At 39.9% G+C, this 23,660-nt stretch overlaps 1 pseudogene across 1 annotated transcript; it reads right to left on the bottom strand.

Annotated features, from left to right (window-relative positions):
* Positions 1 to 19,975: 19,975 nt before the first annotated feature.
* On the bottom strand, positions 19,976 to 23,360 carry LOC309653314 (protein FAM47E pseudogene; annotated as a pseudogene). Its single transcript has one exon. The product of its transcript is annotated as a protein FAM47E pseudogene (transcript).
* Between the last annotated feature and the right edge of the window lie 300 nt (positions 23,361 to 23,660).

The following is a 23,660-nucleotide window of genomic DNA, read 5'->3' as shown; positions in this document are numbered from 1 at the left end:
CGGCAGAAGGATAGTGGGCCTGGGGTTCTATCTTTATTGGAGCCTAGGATGGGGTGCCTAGGGTTTCACAGGCTCACTCTTTGTTGGCGAATTTAAAACCTAAGGGTGGGAATTAAAACTCAGGAAGGGAAAAACAAGTGGTCAAATGGTGAGTTCCCTAAGTCGACCAGAGATCTCTGAAAGAAAGGAAACTTCTGGGGCGGGGCCACCTGGCTCTTCCTCTAGTCCTGTAGCCGGCAGTGTGTTTATTCAAGATAGCTGTCTTTGAAGTGGCTGCCTAGGCAATCAGAAGCTTAATGTCAGGCACTTGCATTACAAAAACAAAACCAAACCAAACCAAACCCAACTGTCAGGTGCTTACACTATATTTACATAAAGATGCCCTCTCTTATTGTACGTCCTCTAGGGCAAGGATGGGTTACAGAAATGGCTGAGGGAGCAAGAGTGTCCTTCAAATGCGTAAGTCGGCTATGTGGTCTTTCTTCCAGTTTTACTGAGATATAATTGACGTGTAGCGCTGATAAGGTTAAGATGTACAGCATAATGGTTTGACTTACGTAGATCCTGGAGTGATTACCAGTATGAGTTACCATCAATCATCTCATATAGATACGAGGAAGAAACAAATGTTTTTCCTCGTGATGAGAACACTTAGGATTTACTCTTAACAACTTTCATGTATACTATACAGCAGTGTTCATTATATTCATCATGTTGTATATTACATCCCCAGTACTTATTTATCTTAAAACTGGAAGTTTTCACTTTTTGACCATCTTCATCCAATTTCCTCTCCCCACATGCCCCACCTCTGGTAACCACAAATCTAATCTCTTTTTCTGTGACTTATTTTGTTTTGATTCCATATATAAGTAAGATTATACAGTATTTGTCATTCTCTGACTGATGTCACTCAGCGCAATGCCCTCAAGGTCTATTCATGGTGTCACAAATGGCAGGATTTCCTCCTTCTTTATGGCGGAATAATATTCCGTTGTATATATGTATCCCATGTCTTTGTCCATCTACAGATGAAAGGATAACATTTAGGTTGTTTCCATGTCTTGGCTATTGCAAATAATGCTGCTCTGAATGTGCGGGGTGGGGTAGGGACAGATATCTCTTCAACATAGAGTTTTCACTTCCTTCTGATGTATTCCCAGAAGTGGAATTGCTGGCTCATATGGTTGTTAATTTTTTTGAGGAATCTCCATACTGTTTTCCATAGTGGCTGTACCAATTCGTAAATTCCCCATCAGTGCATAAGGGTTCCCTTTTCTCCACATGCATGGTGGCATTCGTTATCTCTTGTCTTTTTGATGCTAGCCATTCCAACAGGTGTGAGGTGATATCGCATGTGGTTTTGATTTGCATTTCCCTAATGCTGTTGAACATCTTTTCACGTACCTGTTGGTCATTCATATATCTTCTTTGGAAAAATGTCCATTCCAGTCCCTTGCCCATTTTTTAGTTGGATTGTTTGTTTGTTTGTTTGCTATTGAGTTGTATGGGTTCTTTACATATTTTGGATATTAACCCCTTATCAGATGTTTGGTTTGCAAGTATTTTTTCCCATTCCATAGGTTGTCTTTTCATTTTGTTGGTTGTTTCTATTGCTAAGCAGCTTTCTGGTTTGATGTAATCCCACTTATTTTTTAATTTTTTAAAAATTTTGTTTGCTTGTGCTTTAGGTGTCATGTACAAAAAAATCATTGCCAATACCCATGTTAAGGAGCTTTTCTCCTATGTTTACTTCTAGTAGTTTTATGGTTTCTGGGTTTACGTTAAAGTCTTCAGTCTATTTCCAGTTAATTTTTGTGAGTGGTATAAGATAGGGGTCTAATTTCATTCTTTTACATGTGAAGATCCACTTTTCCCAGCCACATTTATTGAAGAGACTGTCTTTTCTCCACTGAGTATTGTTGCCTCCCTTGTCAAATATTACTTGACCATATATATTTGGGTTTATATATATTTGGGTTTATTTCTGGGTTCTTGATTCTGTTTCAGTGGTCGATGTGTCTCTTTTTATTCCAGTACCGTGCTGTTTTGATGACAATAGCTTTACAACATAGCTTGACTTCAGGAAGTGTGACGCCTCCTGGTTTGTTCTTTTTCAGGATTGCTTTGACTATTCAGGGTCCTTTTTGGGTCCATCTAGATTTTAGGATTGTTGCTTCTATTTCTGTAAAAAATGCCATTGGACTCTTGGTATGGATTGCATTAAATCTATGGATGGCTGTGGGTATTATGGAAATTTTAACAATATGAATTCTTCCAGTCTATGAACGAGGAGTCTCTTTCCGTTTATTTATGTCATCTTTGATTTTGTTCATCAATGTCTTATAGTTTTCAGTGTAGAGATCTTTTGCCTGCTTGGCTGTATTTTTTCCTAAGTATTTTATTGTTTTTGATGCTATTGTAAGTGGGATCATTTTCTTTGCTTCATTTGCAGATAATTCTTTGTTAGTGTATAGAAACGCTACTGATTTTTGCATGTTAAATTTGAATCCTACAACTTTATGGAATTTATTGATTAGATGGTAAGTTTCTTGGTGGAGTCTTTAGGAATTTTTTTAGATATAAAATCATGTCATCTGCAAATAGAGATAATTTTACTTCTTCCTTTAAAATTCTGATGCATTTTATTTGTTTTCCTTGCCTGATTGCCCCGGCTAAAACGTCCAGTACTATGTTGAATAGAAGTGGTGAGAGTGGACACCCTTGTCTTATTTCTAATCTTAGAGGAAAGCTTTCAACCTTTCTACCTTTATTATTATATTAGCTGTTGGCTTGTCAACATTATGACCATGTTATGTATTGTTATTATGTTGAGGTAAATTCTTTCAATACCTAATGTGTTAAGAGTTTTGTTTTTTTTTTTTTATCATGAACAGATGTTGAATTTCATCAAATGCTTTTTCCGCATCTATTGAGTTGACCGTATGATTTTTATTTTTCGTTCTATTAATGTGAGGTATCACACTGATTAATGTGTATGTGTTGAAACATCCCTACATCTCAAGATAAATCCCACTTGATGATCGTGGTGAATGGTCTTCTTAATGTGCTGCTGAGTTGAGTTTGATAGTATTTTATTGAGAATTTTGAATCTATATTTATCAGGTATATTGGCCTGTAATTTTCTTTATTGGTGGTGTCCTTTTCTGGCTTTGGTACAGGGTAATGTTGGCCTCGTAAAATGAGTTTGAGAGTGTTCCCTCCTCTTTGATATTTTTTGGAAGAGTTTGGGAAATATTGGCATTAATTTTTTATTTTTAATTTTTATTTCTTTTTTATTTCTTAATTTTATTGGAATATATTTGATTTACAATGTTGTGTTAGTTTCAGGTGTACAGCAAAGTGATTCAGTTATCCATGTACAGACACGTATTCTTTTTCAAATTCTTTTCCCATTTAGGTTATTGCAGAATATTGAGTTGAGTTCCCTGTGCTATACAGTAGGCCCTTGTTGCTTATCTTTTTAAAATATAGTAGTGTGCATATATGTGACCTCCAAACTCCCAGTTTATCCCTGAGCCCCACCTTTCCCCTTTGGTAACAACAAGTTTGTGTTCTACGTCTGTGAGTCTGTTTCTGCTTTATGCATAAGTTCATTTGTATCTTTTTTTTAGATTCCGCATATGAGCGATATCATATGATATTCGTCTTTCTCTGTCTGACTTAGTTCACTTATGAAGTAAGTATGAAGTATGATAATCCCCAGGTTCACCCATGTTGCTGCAAGTGGCGTTATTTCATTCTTTTTAATGGCCGAGTAGTATTCCATCATAGATATATGTACCACATCTTCTTTATCCAGTCATCTGCTGATATACATTTAGGTTGTTTCCATGTCTTGGCTATTGTAAATAGTGCTGTAGTGAACATTGGGGTGCATGTATCCTTTTGAACCATGACTAACTTTACTGTTGTGTTTGGGTTCCTTACTCTTTTCTGTGTTTGTATCTATTGCAGATTTTCAGTTTGTGGTTACCCTGAGGTTTTGCTATAGCAGTCTACATACAAATAAGGGTGTTTTAAGTTGCCGGTCTTTCAATTTCAAATGCATTTCCAATATCCTGCATTTGTACTCTCCTGTTCTCACGATTGCTGGTTTGGATATCATGTTTGTGTGTGGATGATTTCCTACCTTTACTTTATGTTTGCCTTTACCGGTGAGCTTTCCCATTCGTAATTATCTTGATCGTAGTTGTGGCCTTTTCTTCTCCTCCTAGAGAAGTTCCTTTAGGATTTATTGTAAAGCTGGTTTTGTGGTGCTGAATTCTCTTAGCATTTGCTTGTCTGTAAAGCTTTTGATTTCTCTGTCGAATATGAACGAGAGCCTTGCTGGGTAGAGTATTCTTGGCTGTAGGTTTCCCCCTTTTATCACTTTAAATGTATCGTGACACTCCTTTCTGGCCTGCAGGGTTTCTGCTGAAAAATCAGCGGATAACTTTATGGGGATTCCCTTGTATGTTATTTGTTGCTTTTCTCTTGTTGCTTTTAATATTTTTTCTTTGTATTTACTTTTCGTCAGTTTGATTAATATGTGTCTCAGCATGCTCCTCCTTGTGCTTATCTTGCATGGGACTCCCTGTGCTTCCTGGGCTTGAGTGAGTGTTTCCTTTCTCATGTTAGGGAAGTTTTGGGCTATATTCTCTTCAAATATTTTCTCAGCCCCTTTGTCTCTCTATCCTCCTTCTGGGACCCCTGCAATGGAAACGTTGGTGCGTTTAGTGTTGTCCCAGAGGTCTCTGAGAGTGTCCTCATTTCTCTTCATTCTTTTTTCTTTATTCTGTTCCATGGCAGTGATTTCCACCATTCTGTCTTCGAGCTCACTTATTCGTTTTTCTGCTACCGATGTCTTCTAATGTGGTTTTCTTTTTAGTTATTGTGTTCTTCATCTCTGTTGGTTTGTTCTTTAAATCTTCTAGTTCTTTGTTAAACATCTCTTGTATCGTCTCGATCTGTGCCTCCATTCTTTTTCCGAGATCTTGCATCGTCTTTACTGTCCTTACTCTAAATTCTTTTTCAGGTAGGTTGCGTATCTCCACTTCATTTAGTTGTTATTGTGGGTTTGTATCTTGTTCCTTCATCTTCAACATATTTCTCTGCTGTCTCATTTTGTCTGACTTTCTGTGTTTGTGGTCTCCTTTCTGCTGGCTGCAGGATCATAGCTCCTCTTGCATCTGGTGTCTGCCCCCCTGGTGGGTCAGGTTGGTCCTGAGGCTTGTGCAGGCTTCCTGGTTGGGGGGGACTGATGCCTCCCCATTGGTAGGTGGAGCTTGTCCCTCTGGTGGGCAGGGCCGTGTCAAGGGGTGTGTTTTGAGGTGGCTGTGAGCTCAGGACAACTTTAGGCAGCCTGTCTGCTGATGGGCAGGCTTGTGTTCCTGTGCTGCTGGTTGTTTGGCCTGAGGCGTTCCAGCACTGGAGCCTGTAGGCTGTTGGGTAGGGCCAGGTCTTGATGCCAAAATGGTGGTCTCTGTGAGAGTTCACGCCAATCAATATCCTCTGGGTCCTTTGCCACCTGTGTCCTTGCCCCCCCACCAAGTGAGCCACAGCTGGCCCCCGCCTCCCTAGGTGATCCTCCAAGACTCATAGGTATGTCCAGCCCAGGCTCTTATGGAGTTACTGCTTTGTGCTGGGTCCTAGTGCCCATGAAACCTTGTGTGCACCCTTCTGGAGTGGCATCTCCGTTTCCCCCAGTCCTGCACTCAAGCTCAGCTGGCCTTCAAAGGCAAATGCTCTGGGAGTTCCTCCTCCCGATGCCAGACCCTCAGGCTGGGGAGCCTGACGTGGGGCTCAGGACTCTCACTCTTGTGGGAGAACATCTGTGATATAATTATTTTCCCGTTTGTGGGTCACCCACACCTGGTGGGTATGGGATTTGATTATGTCACGAAAGTGCCCCTCCTACTGTCTCGTTGTGGCTTCTTCTTTGTCTTTGAATGTAAAATATCTCTGTTGATAGGTTCCAGTCCTTTTTGTCCATGGTTGTTCAGCAGTTAGCTGTGGTTTCGGTGTTTTCATGAGAGGAGGTGAGCTCAAGTCCTTCTGCTCTGCCGGCTTTCCCAGAATCGAGGGGCTGCTTTTAGTTTGCATGCTTGCTGCCTCTTTTCTCAGTGTGTACTGGCCGTTATCCCCTTGATATGGGGTGTGCAGGTGCGGCAGCCCTTGCGTGCTCCCAGGATGGTGGGGGCAGGGCTTGGCACCTGCTCACAGGTCCCTAGGGTCGGCTGCAGTCCATGCACTCCCGGGACATCAGGGGTAGGGCTTGGCGCCCGCCTGTGGGTCTTCTAGGGGCAGCTGCTCTCTGCGCTCTCCCAGGACAGCAGGAGCAGCGCTTGGCGCCTGCTTGTGGGTCTTGTAGCGGTATCCTGTGCCCACTTCTGGCGCCCACAATGGCGTTGGTGACTCGCACCTGCCCTGGGAGCTCCTGTAGTTGGTGTCTCGTTGCCTGGGGGTGCTCACAGGGAAAGAAGCTCTTATAGTGGTCCCACCCCTCTTCTCGTGTGCCCCCCGATAATGGCACCTTGCCTCTCTGGCAGGCCCTGGCTTCTTCGGAGTACACCCTCGGTTGCCACAGTCCAGCCTCTTCAGGCTGTCTCCGCACAGCCAACCCCAGTCCTCTCTCTGGGTCTGACCTCTGAAGCCTGAGCTTCAGCACCCAGCCCCCACCTGCAACAAGTGAGGCAGGGAGACTGCGCTGAGCTTCTGGCCTAATCTTTTTAAATGTTATTCACGAATATAAGCGCAACCGTTTTGAGTTAATCACTTGCGTGATTTCTTATTTGAATAGTGCCCTAATATGATTCTTTCATTAAACAGTTCTTTTGTGGTATCATTGGTTATATTTACTATCACAGAGCTCTATTTGAAGTTAGCTCTCCTCAGTGACTTCAACACCCGTACTAATGACACTTCTGATAGCCTCTTTGCTGGGTTCCTGGACCTTATTAACTCCAGTGAGCTCCACTTTTCTCTTTCTGTTTCTGGTCACGTTCACACTTGTCTGACAGCAGAGCACCACCTCCAAAGTCTCAGTGAATCTTTCCACCTCTCCAGCTTTCACTCGTTTTGAACTTGGTCTTCACTCCCTTTGTTGTCTCTCATCTCTTAATCTTTCAGCACAGTCCTAGAAACACAGCCCCTTTCACCTGATTTACCAATTCCTTCCTCTGGGGTAAGTGCAGACTTCTCTTTTTTCTGTCAGAAAACAAAAGGCTTCGACGCAGTCTTAGAGAAAGCTCTTAACCGTGTGGATGTATTCATCCTCTCCAACCTCATTTGTCCTTTCACTGCCACTCAGCAAGCATTTTTTTAACCCCTCAATTATGTTGTATGGAATGAGCTAGAGTGGTAGGAAATACCATTGATCTCAAATTATCTTTCATTCATTCATTCAACAAATATTTATTGAATATTTATTATCCCTACAACTTTACTCCACAGATTTTTAAAATAATAATACTCTTGAATGGTTATATTTGTACTAAGGGGTGATAATGGTGTTTCTCAGATATTTTATACCTCATCATTACTTCCTAGGTAAGTAGGTAACAGTAAAATATATGTTATAGCTAAGAGGATCCTAAAACTTAAAAACTAACTTTTCTAAGGGAAAAATCAACAAACAAGCCTGGACTGGGACCTCAAATTTCCACAAAGGAAATATGCATACGTATAAACCAAAGCCTTTCATCCAGTGTTTCGTTAGTGAAGAATGTAAACTAAGTACAAACACAGAGTGAGAAAACTTCAGAGCAGATAGATTGTATTTTTTTTTTAATGTGATTATAGGACCATAAAATGAAATGTTTGTGGTCAGTATTTGTATTAGTCAGGGTTCTGCAGAGAAACAGAACCAATAGGATTGATTGATTGATTATAAGAATTGGCTCGGGGCTTCCCTGGTGGCGCAGTGGTTGAGAGTCTGCCTGCCAGTGCAGGGGACACGGGTTCGAGCCCTGGTCTGGGAAGATCCCACATGCCGTGGAGCAACTGGGCCCGTGAGCCACAATTACTGAGCCTGCGCATCTGGAGCCTGTGCTCCGCAACAAGAGAGGCCGCGATAGTGAGAGGCCTGCGCACCGCGATGAAGAGTGGCCCCCGCATGCCACAACTGGAGAAAGCCCTCGCACAGAAACAAAGACCCAACACAGCCATAAATAAATAAAAATTAAAAAAAAAAAAAGAATTGGCTCGTGCAATTATGGAGGCTGACAAGACCCGAGGTCTGCAGTCAGCAAACTGGAGACGCAGGAGAGCCTGAATAGAAAGAGAACCAAGAGGACCTGATGTGTCAGTTTAAGTCTGAAGGCAAGAAGAAAACTGATGTCCCAGATCGAAGGCAGTCAGACAGGAGGCATTCCCTATGACTCATAGGAGGGTCAGCCTTTTTGTTCTTTTGAGGCCTTCAGCTCATTAGACGAGGCTTATCCACACTAAGGAGGGCAATCTGCTTTACTCAGTCTACCAATTCAAGTTTTTTAAGGCAAGATTCTTTTTTTTTAAAGTAAATCTTTTTTTAAAAATTAATTTATTTATTTTGGCTGTGCTGGGTCTTCGTTTCTGTGCGAGGGCTTTCTCCAGCTGCGGCAAGCGGGGGCCACTCTTCATCGTGGTGCGTGGGCCTCTCACCATCGCGGCCTCTCTTGTTGTGGAGCACAGGCTCCAGACGCATAGGCTCAGTAATTGTGGCCCACGGGCCCAGCCGCTCCACGGCATGTGGGATCCTCCCAGACCAGGGCTCGAACCCGTGTCCCCTGCATTGGCAGGCAGACTCTCAACCACCGCGCCACCAGGGAAGCCCTAAGGCAAGATTCTTTTTCAAGTTTTATTGAGTTATAATTAGCATATCACATTGTATTAGTCCAAGGTGTATAATTTGATATATGTATATATTACAAAATGATTACCCCAGTAAATTTAGTTAACATTAATTACCTCACATAGTTATAAATTTTTTTCTCTTGTGATGAGAATTTTTAAGATCTGCTCTCTTAGCGACTTTCAACTACGCGATACAGTATTGTTAACTATAGAGTCACCATTGCTGTACATTACATTCCTGGAACTTATAATTGGACATTCTTACCTTTTGACCACCTTCACCCATTTCCCCCACTGTCCATCCCCACCTCTGGCAACCATCAGTCTCTTCTCTGTATCTGTGATTTTTTTTTTGGATACCATTTATAAGTGATAGCGTACAGTATGTGTCTCCCTCTAACTTATTTCACTAAGCATAATGGCCTCAAGGTGCATCCATGTTGTTGCAGTTGCAGGATTTCCTTCTTTTTTATGACTGAATAATATTCTATCAAATATATGTACAGCATTTTCTTTATCCATTCATCCAACGATGGACACTTGGGTTGTTTCCATGTCTTGGCTGTTGTAAGTAATCTGCAGTGAACATGAAGGTTCCGATATCTTTTCGAGGTAGTGATTTCATTTCCTTTGGATATATAGCCAGGAGTGGAATGCTAGATTCCAATTTATTATTACTGTTTGTGTCAGTAGTAGTTCATATTGTACTTAGTAGTTCCCAGTAGTATTTCTATGACTATATGGTAGTTTTATTTGTAATTTTTTGAGGAACCTCCATACTGTTTTTCATAGTGGCTGAACCAAATTACATTCCAACCAACAGTGCACAAGGGTTCCCTTTTCTCCACATCCTCACCATTACTTGTTATTTCTTGTCTTTTTGGTGATAGACATTCTGACAGGTGTGAGGTGATGTCTCCTTGTGGTTTTGATTTGCATTTCCCTAATAATTAGTGATGTTGAACATCTTTACATGTATCTGTTGGCCATTTGGATGGCTTCTTTGGAAAAATGTCTATTCACTTCCTCTACCCATTTTAAAATCAGATTGCTGTTTGGGTTTTTGCTATTGAGTTGTATGATTTCTTTATGTGTTTTAGGTATTAAGTCCTTATCTGATATATGATTTGGAAATATTTTATCCCACTCTGTAGGTTGCCTTTTCATTTTGTTGATGGTTTCCTTTGCTGTGTAGAAGCTTTTTAGTTTGATGTAGTTCCACTTGTTTATTTTATATTTTGTTGACTCTGCTTTTGGTGTCAAATCTGAAAAATCATCACCAAGAGTGATGTCAAGGAGCTTACCTCCTATGTTTTCTTCTACTAATTTTATGGCTTCAGGTCTTATGTTCAAGTTTTTAGTCCAATTTGAGTTGAGTTTTGTGTATGTGTGTAAGATAAGGATCCAGTTTCATTCTTTTGCATGTGGCTGTCCAGTTTTCCCAGTACCATTTATTGATGTGACTATCCTTTCCCTATTGTACATTTTTGCCTCTTTTGTCATCAATGAATTGACCATATATGTGTGGGATTTTTCCTGGTCTTTCTATTTTCTGTTCCATTGATCTATTTGTCTGTTTTTATGCCAATACCATATTGTGTTGATTACTGTAGCTTTGTAATATAGTTTGAAACCAGGCAGTGTGGTATCTCCAGCTTTGTTCTTCTTTCTCAAGATTTCTTTGGCTAGCTGGGTTCTTTTGTGGTTCCATACAAATTTTAGGATTGTTTTTTTTCTATCTGGGAAGGATGCCATTGGAATTTTGATAGGGATTGCATTGAATCTGTAGAGTGTTTTGGATATTATGAATATTTTAATAATATTAACTTTTCCAATCCATGGGCACAGACTATCTGTCCATTTGTTTGTGTCTTCTGCAATTTCTTTCATCAGTGTTTTATAGTTTTCAATGTGCAGAACATTCACCTCCTTGGCTAAATTTATTCCTATGTAGTTATTATTTTTGTTGCAGTTATAAATGGGATTGTTTTCTTAATTTCTCTTTCTGATCGTTTGTTGTTAGTGTATAGATATGCAACTGATTTTTGTATATTGATTTTGTACCCTGCAACTTTAAATTTGTTTATTTGTTCTAACCGTTTTAGGGTGGAATCTGATTTGGTTGCCTTTTATCTTTATTTATTTATTTATTTATTTTGGACTGATTGCTCTGGCTAGGACTCCCAGTACTTTGTTGAATGAAAGTGGTGAAAGTGGTCATCCTTGTCCAAATCAAATGTTAATCTCATCCCAAAACACCTTTACGGATACACGCAGAATAATGTTTGACCAAATAGCAGGACACTCCGTGGCCCAGTGAAATTGACACATGAAATTAACCATCACGGTATTATTCATATTAAGTGCGGAGTCAGCAAATAAAAATTCTAGTGTCATAATCTGTGAAAAGTCTTTGTTTTTCCTTTCAATTCCTTTCATCATTTAAAAACGTAAAAGAACTAACAGTTACACAACTGATACTAGTAAGTTCTTACTCGGTGTCGGTGATTACCTCTTATTCATTCATTCAATGTATTTCTATTGAGTACCTTTTTATGCCAGGTATTTTTTATAGGTACTATCACAAAACCTTGTTCTATAAACTCTTCATATTTGCATTGTTTTGGAGATCAGTGCTCTTCAGTCTTTCATGTTAATCCCTTCTTTAAAAATTAATAATGCAGTAGGCTCGATGATACACTCATAAGAAAGTGGACCATACGGCAGCAGTTGGTGGCTTATCATCCTCTCCAAATATATATATTTGATGCGCATGCATATATATAAACAAATCATTTAACGAGGGGTAGTTAAAGTGATATATCAATCTAAAATGAATATTATCTGTCCCTGTGCTGTTCACTCTACATTATCTTATTATTACAGTTACTTTCTGAGTTAATTTTTATTATCATTACCCGTATTTTTCAGATAAAGAAATTGTGAATTACAGAGTATGTAACATGCTCGAGCACACATCTTATAAATAAGCAGAGAGTGACACTCTGAACTGGATTCCTTTCTAGGTAGTTTGGAAAGTCTGGCTGGACCATGAGGATTAGAACAAAGACTGTTTAACTCGCTTGAGCCTAGATTTCACATAGTAGGGGCTCAAAAACATGAATTAAAGACTGAGTAGCCTTTTAAAGTTTTAGTTTCATTATTTGTCCAAATTAAAACAGTGAGTGGGAGTGGATGTTGACTATGTATTTAAAGTATATTTCCTTTAGGAGGAAAAAAATCAAACACCCAATCGTGACAAATTGTTCTTAGAATTTTACTTTAATATGCACAAACATAAAACTAGGTATAAAGCTCTGTAGCTTTAAAGTGTGCTTTTATAACTGTAAAGCTAACAATTTGTAAATGTATGTGCATATATATCTCATATATCTCTCATATAAATATGAGTATATATGTATCATATACATGAGATATACACATATATGTGTATATATATGTATATATGTGTATACACGTACACATGTAAATATATCTGTGTGTATATATATCTCTTGGAAGAGAGACTGAACGCCAAGACAAAACCTCGCATTCCTTTACAGGACGTGCAATGCAGATCTGTTGTGGAGTAACTGCTGGATTTGGGAAGGAAGGTGAGGCCAAAGGCAGCCCATTAGAAAGGGAAGAGGCTTTTGGAACTGGGAATTGAGGTGAAGAGAACTACTGACAGAATCTTAAGGGATAACACTCTTGCCTTTGAGTGTCTGTGTGGTAGAGTCCGTGGCCTGGAGTAGAAGGGGAAAGCTGTACTAGAGCAGCTTCTGGTGGCAGGAATATTATTTTCTTATACATGCAGCTATTGAAACATTGCTTAACATTCCTCAGATCTTAACTGTCAAGGACAAAACAACAGTAGTAATAACTGGAAATGTCAGTTCCACGTCCACAATAATCTATTTCCAATTGCTTCCCTATTTCACGAGTTCTCTATCAATTATCCATGCTTTTATTCCCCCCAAATCATCACTTTTTGCCTTAATCATGTGTATTCCTCAGTTATGCTGTAGAGAACAGCAATTTTCCCTACGTGGCCCTTCCCCCTTAATTCTCTTTTAATTTTCCACATCCACAATCCCTAAGTTTTGAAAAAAGACAATAGCATATAAATGAATTAAGGTGCAGAATTCCTCCAATTATGAAGATCAATTCCTGGGTCATTATTGATTGATAAATATATTGATCACATCAATGTAAGTATTTTAATCCGTTTGTCTACAGAGGCTGCAGCTACAAGATGAAAAAACATAATCAGTTTATTCAGTTGTTACAAATGTAGGAAGGGGAAATGGAAATAGGATTAACAAGATTTTATGCAGAACCAAGAGTCCACTTCCTGCCTTTCCAGAGACACTGTTCTATAAACCATGGTATTGATTTTCCTAGCCAGGCTCTTAAGCATGTTTGGTTAGATTACATTTTGAATTAAAGCAGTTCATTGTAGTAAATGTCTTTATGGGACACTTCTTGCGAAAGAGTGCTGTTGGGTCAAATGAACAAGAGAAAACAGGTAATAATATAATATTAGAACTCTTTTACAAAATAACATCTCAATTCCCGTTTTGTGATAGGTTGAATAACATGTTAGAAAACCGCAGTATGTGTATGCGTGTATGGAATGCATACATTTGTATGTGCATATTAGCCTTTGATTGCTAATGTTAATTTTGCTAAAATTTGGACCTTCATGTGGATTGTGGTATGGATATATATTAGCCAGGTAATGTAGACATTAATGGGAACATGCATCGTAGCTGCTTGTGTGTGTGTGTGTGCATTCTGTGAAGTTTTAATTTTTAAAAAAATATAAATGTTGTACTAGATGCCGTGGATCAAGTCAGCACTAGTAGAAAGCTAAGGTTATTGATTATTCTGCATTTTTCATATCTGTAATAGGAAGTGATTCAGGAAGTTTTTTGCTAGCTACTAAAAAAGTAAGCTAAGATATTTAAATGTAATCTCTCAGTAAGTTCTATGTAATGAGCAATTCAATCTTGGGAATTTAGATTATTCATGATCTATATTCTCAGTATACTGCTGCATTGCTTAAGGTACATAGGTGCAGAAATGAGTGCAATATGCATTCTTTACTCCCTTCTTAGGAGGAGGTGCAAGGTGTGGGGTTTTGTGCCAGATAGTCGTCTGTTGAAAGCCTGACTCCATGCCTTCCAAGCTATGTGAACTTACCTATAGTGATCTACTTATCAGAAAAATGGTACTAATGATAGGAGATGTTATGAAGATTAAATTAGACGATGCATTTATGATGAGGCTAATATTACACAGCTCATTGATTGCAGTGAATACACAGTAACTATTATTTTAGGAACTAGACTGACCCTGAGAAAGTAGTCTACTCACTATATAAAAGCTCACCTTCATTTTTAAATTTTAGACTCTTTCTGTTAAAATCCTGGAAGGCTAATATAATTTCTCCTTCCCTCTTATTTTGTTCTTTTTCTATTTTAGCTAGTCACTGAAATCTAGTTTATGTTACTTCTGGTGGAAAGGTTAGCAGGTAATGCAGTTCCAAAATATGAATAGCTTTTGGAATCAATAAATCCCAAAGATTAGTATGAGAAAGAGGAATTAATCTTCAAAAAGTAGCTTATAAAAAATGTAAATTTATATAGCCTTTAGACATTTGTAATATTATTAGTCCTGAGCTGCCGTTTAATTTCAAGTGTATCTGTCTTTTCATTCTAAGAAAATTGTAAACTTCCTAAGGTCAGGGACATTAGATCCTGTCTATTTATTTCTATTGCAGAGCTTTCTCTACTTGGGGCGTAATAATAATAATGGTGCAAAGAGTAGTAGATCTTAATTTTAATCCTTTTATTTTAAATTATTTTAGTGTAGTAGTAAAGTAATAGATATTACTTAAAATTACTTCAAGAGTATAGACCTTTAGTCTATTGAATACAGATCCATTAAATACTGGTACTGGTATTCTGTACTGTATTATGAAAAATATGATAGCTCACAAAGCTGAATATGTTTTTATTTAAGGATATGAAGGAAAGAATGCAAATATGCAGTGTGTAGTAGATTTGAGTGTTTTTTAAAAATTTTATTGTCATTTTTTTTTTTTTTTGCCACACCACACGGCACGTGTGGGATCTCAGTTCCCTGACCAGTGATCGAACCCGCACCCCCTGCAGTGGAAGCGCAGAGTCTTAACCACTGGATCACCAGGGAAGTCCCTTGAGTGATTTTTAGAAGTTAGTTACTTTCCCCACATGCTAGAAAGAAAGTCTGATTGGGGAAGAGGGATGTGAAATCAGCAAGATGGTGGAATCAGAGGTTCCCGGCTTTAGTTTTCCTCAAGGAAATACAAAGCAGCAACTCTCCACAGACAAGAAGGCCTCTGTGGGGGAAAAAAAAAGAAAAAATCCCAGAACCCAGAAGTGAGGCTGAAGCACCCCCCTGTGGACCACAAGGCAGCTTCACTTTGACCACGTAGCCCTTCCTGCAGGCCAGCACGCAGCCGCACCAAGAGGTTTCTCCAGTGGGGAAAAGAGACCCCAGCGTGAGCATCCGGGTTCCACAACATTCTGGGAAGCTTCCCATGAGGTCCACATCTATCCTTCACGAGCAACACTGGGAGAAAAGGGAGAGCTCAACCACCTGGTATCAGCTTGAAATAAAGGGGGCGGGGGCAGGGGCAGGGCTTCCGGCTTCCAGCATGGAGATTGTGATGGACTGTGCACCTGACGGCAGTGGTGCCCAATCAGCGAGCACAGCCAGCAGTTCCTCCCACCTGTGGTGTGGAGCCAGTAATCTCATCTGGCCAGGGAGCACGTGGGCAGCTCTAGCCAGATCGGGTCCCCAGCCAGCAGTCTGGCCCAGCCATGGAACTCGTCCTCCATCCCTGCTTAGGCAGGGTCGCAAGCCAGCAGCCCCATCCAACTGCAGAGCTCAGCCTCTAGGCTTGCCCAGCCAGGAACCCAAAGAGTGACTCTGCAAAATCTTGGAACCCCGTGCACAGACTCGCCTGGCTTTGGAGCCCAGCGTCCAGCCCCCTGGGTGGCTGAGCCGATTTCCCATTATGTAAGCTATTGAACTACAAGAGTAGCTATTTCATTATCTTGCAGTTCTTCCATGTGCTCTCAATTTCTTCCTCACAATGCAAAGATTTGTTGGGTATGCTATAAATATTATAAACAGTGCTATAAATATTTTCCTTACTTAAAGGCATGGTTTTTATTATACCTACTAAAGATTCTTTAGTTGCTCTAATGATAGATTGAAAAGAGAACAACATCCTTATCCTCTGCTTAAATGGTAAGAGGTCAGGAGAGCATGACATGGGTATCACTGGCCATGATATCCAATTCTACTTGGTTTGTGATTTTTACATCCTTCCAGAGTTGAATTTAATTTATCCCTGCTCCTGCCACACAACTGACAAAGCTGTGGTGGCTGTAACAGGCGAGATGGAAGAGCAGGGTACAACTGGTTCCAGAAAATGAAAGTCCATCTTTATGTTTCCTTTCTTAGAGGCCCTGGTGCTGGGAACGTTCTTCCTCTAGTTTCAGTGGTTGGGGTCCAAGGTTTCAAGGTGAATATTTCATTGTCCATGATACTGCTGAGTGTCAGTGTGGAAATAATACACACAACTAGAAGACTTTGACCTCACACTTGACCTTAGATAATTCAGTTACCTGGAGTTTTCTCAGTTATAAAATGGAGATAATAATTCTTTGGGGTTTCTCTGTGTTATAAACCTCAAAACAAACAAAAAGCCCCACAAAGACTGTGAATGGGCATTTTGAAAACTTTAAGTAGCTACACTAACACAGTTATACATCAGGCTCTCCCTAATTCCTTCTCCTTCTAAAAACTATGGATTTTGAAGTCTCCCTGGTGTTAAGAAGTCTAAATTCTGTTTGCGTCTGTTTATATCTGTATGACAACTAATAGCAATGTGGATAATTGCTGCAGTGACGGAACCCATATAATTTCTCCAGGGAAAATTTTATTTTCACCAATAAGCGATAGGAGGCCTTATTAGTGACTCTTACTTTGCAAATGCACATTTTCATCTTAAGCAAAAGCTAGGATTGAGTGAGGTTTAGTTGAAGACTATCACCCTGGATAAACACCATCAAAAAGTGTTTTTTTTTTTTTCCCTTGGCTTCTTTCCTGGGTACCTTTTTAGGACCCTTCTTCCTTACTCCCTCCTCTTTCCCAAATGTATGCTGAGTATCTGTTCTGTGATGTTGGTAGTATTAGGCACTTATATAAAGTAATCCTTTAATTTTCAGCAAAGTTTGAGTTCGCTAATATGGCCTCCATTGTATAGATGCGGAGACATGCTTCTTGAAGTACAAGGTCACATAACCAAAATATGGAAAAGAAGATATTCTAGTGTGTGTCTTCTGACTATACATGTGTCGCTATTTCTGTGACATGTGCATATTCTTTAATGCACTTTTAAAATTGAGGAAATTGTAGATAATTGATTCTACTTTTGGTTAAATGGGAGACTTAAATCTCCTTTCTTACCTGTCTTGCACATCACAGCTCTTCTAATGAACTACTGCCCATGGAGTCATTTCACACTACAGTTTGATTTACCTGGTTTATTTATTTCAAAGATAAACTCATTCATTCATGCAGTTGAGTATTTGAGGGCCTGTTATTTACAAGGGGGCGATTTGTGTTAGAATACAATGGGATAAAGTAGATCATGAGCACATTGACTGGGACGTACAGTGTTAACCTTATAGACAAAGGAAATGACACGTAGCCCTTGTTTTGGATGTGACTGCAGTGGAAACTCTGAGAAAGGCATGTATTATAATACAAGAAACTCTGATAAATTGTATTTGATCATTAAAAAAAGAAGGAAAACGAATGAGATCTTTTGAAGAGGAAGAGACCACTTCTGGTAGGGATTGTTTCACATTATGGGAAAAGAAGGAGATGAGGGTAGAACGGGTTTTCATTGTTAAAATGTGAGAGAAAAATTGTAGACTCTTAATAAATCCTATTATTTAAAAAAGCGTCTCCTCTGTTCATTCATTCAGCAAATAGTTATTGAGCATCTACTTTGTGCTCTGCATTTTCTGTGTAGTGAGAACTTAGAGGCTAATTTAAAATGTCTCTGTTTTCACAGAGGGTTAAGCCTAGAGAAGAGAGGAAATAAAGACATAAACAAACAGATATACATACCACATCTCGTAGAGATAAATTTAAAGATAAAGCAGGGGAAGGTGGTAGAGAGTGATAGACGGTGATAATTGGGGTGTGGTAGTCTGAGAAGGACTCTCCAAAGAAGTGACATTTGAGCGATACCTGAATAAAGTGAACCGTATGAACATCTAGGAAAAGAACACTGCAGACAGAAGGAAGAGCAAATTCAAAAAGCTCTGAAATGGGGTATTTCTCATTCTCAATGGAGACTTCAGGTTCTCTTCCACGTGTAATGGGGAGCCTTCTGAGCATTGTAACTGGGGAGGAATGTGACCTGATTTTGATGTTTAAAAGATGACTCTGGTTTACTGTGTGGAAAATATTCTACAGTGTGAAAAGAATTGCAGTGGGAAAGCAAAGTAAGAGGCTCTTGCTATTGTGTGGCAAGATATGGTGGCTCAGAGAAGAGCAGTAAGGGTAGAGATGGTGAGAGGCGCTCCCTTTGGGAATATACCGTGAAGTTATATCAAACTTCAGCATGGAATGAGAGAAGTCAAGGCTAGCCTGAGCAATTGGCTGAGTGGTGATGCTATTTACCAAAATGGGGAATATGGCAAGAAGAGCAAATTTAGAAGTAGGAAATTATGTGTTCTTGTGATAATGCCCTTTCTTTCTTTCTTTCATTGAAGTATAGTTGATTTACAATGTTGTGTTAGTTTCAGGTGTATGGCAAAGTGATTCAGTTATGCATACATACATTCTTTTTCAGATTCTTTTCCATTATAGGTTAGTACAAGATATTGAATATAGTTCCCTGTGCTATACCGTGGGTCCTTGTTGTTTATCTATTTCTTATTTTTCGTAGTGTATATCTGTTAGTCCCTAACTCCTAATTAATCCCTCCCCCCACCTTTCCCCTTTGGTAACCATAAATTTGCTTTCTGTGTCTGTGAATCTACTTCTGTTTTGTAAATAAGTTAATTTGTGTCATATTTTAGATTTCACATATAAGTGATAAAGAAGATGTGGACTGAATATATATATATACTCACACACACACACACACACTAGTTGCCAACATGGATGGAACTAGAGATTATCATACTAAGTGAAGTAAGTCAAACAGAGAAAGACAAATATCATATGATATTGCTTATCTGTGGAAGATAATGCTTTATTTTTAATTCCTATTATACATGCTAGTAGAGGTGTCATATGGGCAACTGATCATAGCAATCTGGAGTTCACCGCTGAAGATAAAAATTGGGGGGGGGGGTCACACCTAGAGGGGTGGGATAGGGAGGGTGGGAGGGAGACGCAAGAGGGAGGGGATATGGGAATATATGTATACACATAGCTGATTCACTTTTTTATACAGCAGAAACTAACATAACATTATACAGCAATTATACGCCAATAAAGATGTAAAAAAAAAAATAAAAGTATCTACAAAAAATTTTTAGAACTTGGGGGGTCAATAGATGCATAGAGATAGTAGATAAAATCATGCTATTCTATTGAATTACCTGGGGAGTTAGTCCCAAGACTGAGCTCTGGGTGACTCCAACTCTGAGGTCAGAAACAGGAGACTTTGAAATTCAAGTTCCAAACCGAGAAGGAGCAGAACAACAGGAATTGTGGTGTTAGAAGAACAGAAAAATGGGGGATTCCAGAAAGCAATGAGTTACTTATCAGGTCCAACGCTCTTGAATACGATGAAACTATTAACTGGATTTTGCCATGACACCTTATTGGTGACCTCGACAAGAAAGTTTCACTAGCAAAGCAGAACAAAATTCTGGTTGGAATGAATTCAAGAGACCCTGGGAGATGAAGACGTGGAAACAATGATTTTTAAACGACTCTTTTTGGTAATTTTTCTACAAAGTGGAGCAGAAAATATAGAGTGGTAGCTGGAGAGAAAAATTACATCAAGAGAATTTTAATTTTGTTTTGTTTGGTTATTTCAGATGATGTGAGTTATGAGAGCCTTTTTTGGTTTTGGTTTGTTTGTTTGCTTTTTAATGACAGGAATTATCCCCCAAAAGACAGAACAATAATATAGGAGACTAAGGAGGCAAAGACAGGACAAATATTTAATTGGGCAAAGTGTTGGGATCCAATGCACAAAGGAAAGGCTTTGCCTCAGTAGAATAGAGAGTTCATCCTTTGTCTCCAAGGGGATAGAGAATATGGGTACAGATGTCACTGGCCTGGTAGATGTGGTGATGGGAGGAAAAGACAGTTCTCTTCTAAATTTTTTTATTGTATCAGTGAAGTACAAAGCAATGCTTTGAGAAGGAGAAATGGAAACAGGGTGTTGGACAATTGATGACAGAAATGCGATGATCATTGGAAAATGGGAAAATATATTGATGAGGGAAATGGGGCAGAGCTTTCAGCTAGCGTTGAAGGCTCATTTAAGATTCATGCCATATGTAACCAGTCAGTGTGGTATGTGTTTTTCTCTAGCCATATTTAACTGTTGGGGTGCAAGTACAAGAATGGCAGAGATTAAGATTTAACCAGGACTGGGGTTTTCTCAGAAGAATATAAGAGCGGGAGAGAGAGGCAAAGGAGTTAAAAGTAGACTCAAAGAAGGGATAGTAGTGGACGGTGGAGTCTAAGCTGGGAAAGTAAGGAACTGAAAGCAAGGCACAATTAAGTGCCTTGAAAGAGTGGTAAGGGTCACTGGATTGGAAACGTGTTGGGATTGAAGAATTGGAGGTTTGGGAATATTAAAAGGGGTGATCAACTAGGTAAAAAGCAGGGATCGGAAGGTGGAATAATTGAAATTGAGATTTGAAGTTGGTGTAATTATTGCCCAAAACAAAGTCTAGAGTCTGACTGTAGGAATTGGTGTCTGTAGTGAGATGAGGACAAGACGAATGGAGCTAATGCCAGGATTTGAATGGATAGTCTTTGTGAATATTTAAATCAAGAACGTTGATGAGAGTAGTCACAGGGAGCAAGTCAGGAATTCAGACACTAAGTAACCTCAGTGAAAATGGGGAAGTGAGTGAAAAGGGAGTAGTTGATTGCAATGAGGATGTTGGTGAATCCTACACCCTGATGGCTGTGTTCCCTTCTCACGAGGGTGAAGTATATACACATACTTCCATTTACGGATAAATTCCTTCATTACTGGAAGGAGAAGTGTGCTGCAAATCTGTGCTACAAACCTTTCTAGCTACAAATTTCCTGTCCCAGGCAATCTTATCTGTTATTTTGGAAATGTAGGGAAGTTGCTTGATTTCTTATTTTACATTTATGAGTGAGTTTTAAATCGCTATTCATGAAATGCAAAGATTAATCTTACTTGAATAGATATGTGTGGATATTTGATGGTGCTGTGTAGTTGTGCTCGCACAGACCTATTTTGCACACTAGATTTGCCAAGAACTTGAAGCTCCCTGCTATTCTGCACCTGTGTTATATGATATGGAAACACTCTTTTCACAGTGAATTTTTATGAATATGGTAAAAATTTTAAGTATGTTCAATTGGGAAGCATGACAAAAGAGCATAACTAAAGTTTCACCTATAATTTTGGTCAATAGTTTTCAATCTGTTTTGTGGGCTTGATGCAATCCTAATAAGGGGGATAACAATTTCATTATTAAATGGGGCTAACATTATTTTGGCTGCAGATTTCAAGTTTTGCTTAAGAAAGTAATTGTCATGATGAATTCATTATAATTTTAATACAAATAGAACTCTCTGACTCCGTTTTCTCAGCACAGTTATTTTGAAATTTATCCCGTTTTGTAGCTGACCTAACTAGATCATACTTTTAAAAAGTAATTCTTCTTTATTTACGGTTTTATTTTTACAAATAATTGATACAACAATGCAGTATTCACAACATTATAAAATGTGAGAAGAGTATATGTGAATATTGATTTCATAATTGATAAAATTTCTATAATATTGATGAACCCAAGCAGAAGGTCACTGAGAAATATTTATAAGCATTAGGTGTTAAATTAACAGATGTAGAATCAAAGTTGTATGTACATGGTGGGATGGACACTCACCATGAATTCTGATTGATATTAAAATGAGAGAGAGAGAAATAGCCAGGTAAGTAGTAAATAGAAAACTGTCTAAACATCTTCCCGTGCATCATCTCCATTTTGGCTGATTTTTATTACTTTGTGTATAGGAGTCTTAACAGAATCATCTTTCCATCCCTTCCTGAGGAACAGCCTCTCAGGGATGTCTGGTATCCTGTAGCCCTTGCTTAGAATGAACTCTTTAAATGCTGTTCCATAAAGATCTTCAAGAATGTCGTGTTCAGGAAGCTTCTTTCTAAAACTCCCATCTTCAAGTAAGACGTTGGGGTCAATTGAAGGTTCGTCATTTACTAGCTTTTTCCACAACTTGGGCTTCAGGTACGATGCACCATACCTCATCTCCACCGAGTTGGGTTTATAAGGATTCTGGGGTTTCCTCTCCCAGTTTCCTTCCTCTCTGGATAATTTTATCTTCTCCATTTTCTCTAGCCCGATGCTGTCCTTTACCTTTGAAGGGACCTGGGTTACTTTCTTCGTGTAGACTGTATCCTGGGCTGGTGGCCACTCCCAGCCAGCCTCACACGGTTTCGTGATGAGCGCTTCATCAATGCCCAAGTTTCCCAAAGCAGCAACCCATTTGAAGGATTTACGAATGGCTTTCGGTACTTCTCTGTGAACAGGAGGATCAGTGAGTGAATCCTTTCTGCTTGACTTCTTGTCTTCGTGATGCAAACTGGCTGGATGTGACACAGGAGGCTTCTTTGGAGGTTCCAGGTAGACCTTGGCAGGACGTTTTTTACGAAGCTTTGTGGGGGACTTCGTTCTTTTCCTGGGGCGCTGACAATAAGCCCATGTGTCCTCCAGCTTCCCGTCAGGATCGAGCACTTCCAGCACCTTTAATAAGAGGTCTGCAGGTAGATCTTCCTCCAGATTCGGGTAGAGAGCCAAGGGATGCTTGGTCAGGTGGGCTTCGATGTCCTCCACGAATGCCTTCTGTGCTAGCTGGGCTGGCGAGAGCGTGGAAAACAGGTCTGCTTCCGCGGGCAGCTTTTTCTGACTCTTTTTGGGGGCATGCTGGGGAACTCTGCGAGCAATCACGGGGAGAAAGCCCTCCTTAGGACTGCGAGTGATCAGATCTTCACAAGGTGGGCAACCCTTCCGGAAGTCGTCCAGCCGCTCTTTCACAAATATCCACCGCCGGCTGTCCAGGGGGGTGGGGAGCTTCGGGAGCATCTTCTTGTGCTTTGCGAAACACTTGGAGGGTAACTTGTCTTTGTACCAGGGCTTGCAGGTCATGCCCAGGGGCATCGGTTCCAGTGGCCCCGGTCCTAGCGGCCACTGCTTGTCCGCCATGGTTCCCCTGGCCCCTGGGGGGGGGCCACCGCTTCAATAGTTTGCTGTTCGGGCCTCTCCGGTTGCTAGGAGACCGTGTAGCCAGGTGCAGCCAGGTTCTTCCCGGAGGCGGGTCAACGCAGGCGCCCTGTGAAGCCTGCATTTCTCCCAGGATGGGCGGTGGGTGAAAGCACATTCCTTTCTGTTGTCGTTACTGTTCCGTTGTATGGACGTAGTGCCATTTATTTATCCATTCACCTTTTGATGGACATTTGGGTTGTTTGCGGTTTGAGGCTATTAGAAATAAAGCTGCCACAAATA

This window comes from Balaenoptera physalus (genome assembly GCF_965194825.1).
Source record: "Balaenoptera physalus genome assembly, chromosome: X".
Lineage (NCBI taxonomy): Eukaryota > Metazoa > Chordata > Mammalia > Artiodactyla > Balaenopteridae > Balaenoptera > Balaenoptera physalus.
The sequence above is the reverse complement of the archived record's forward strand: the minus strand, read 5'-3'. Positions and strand labels throughout refer to the sequence as shown.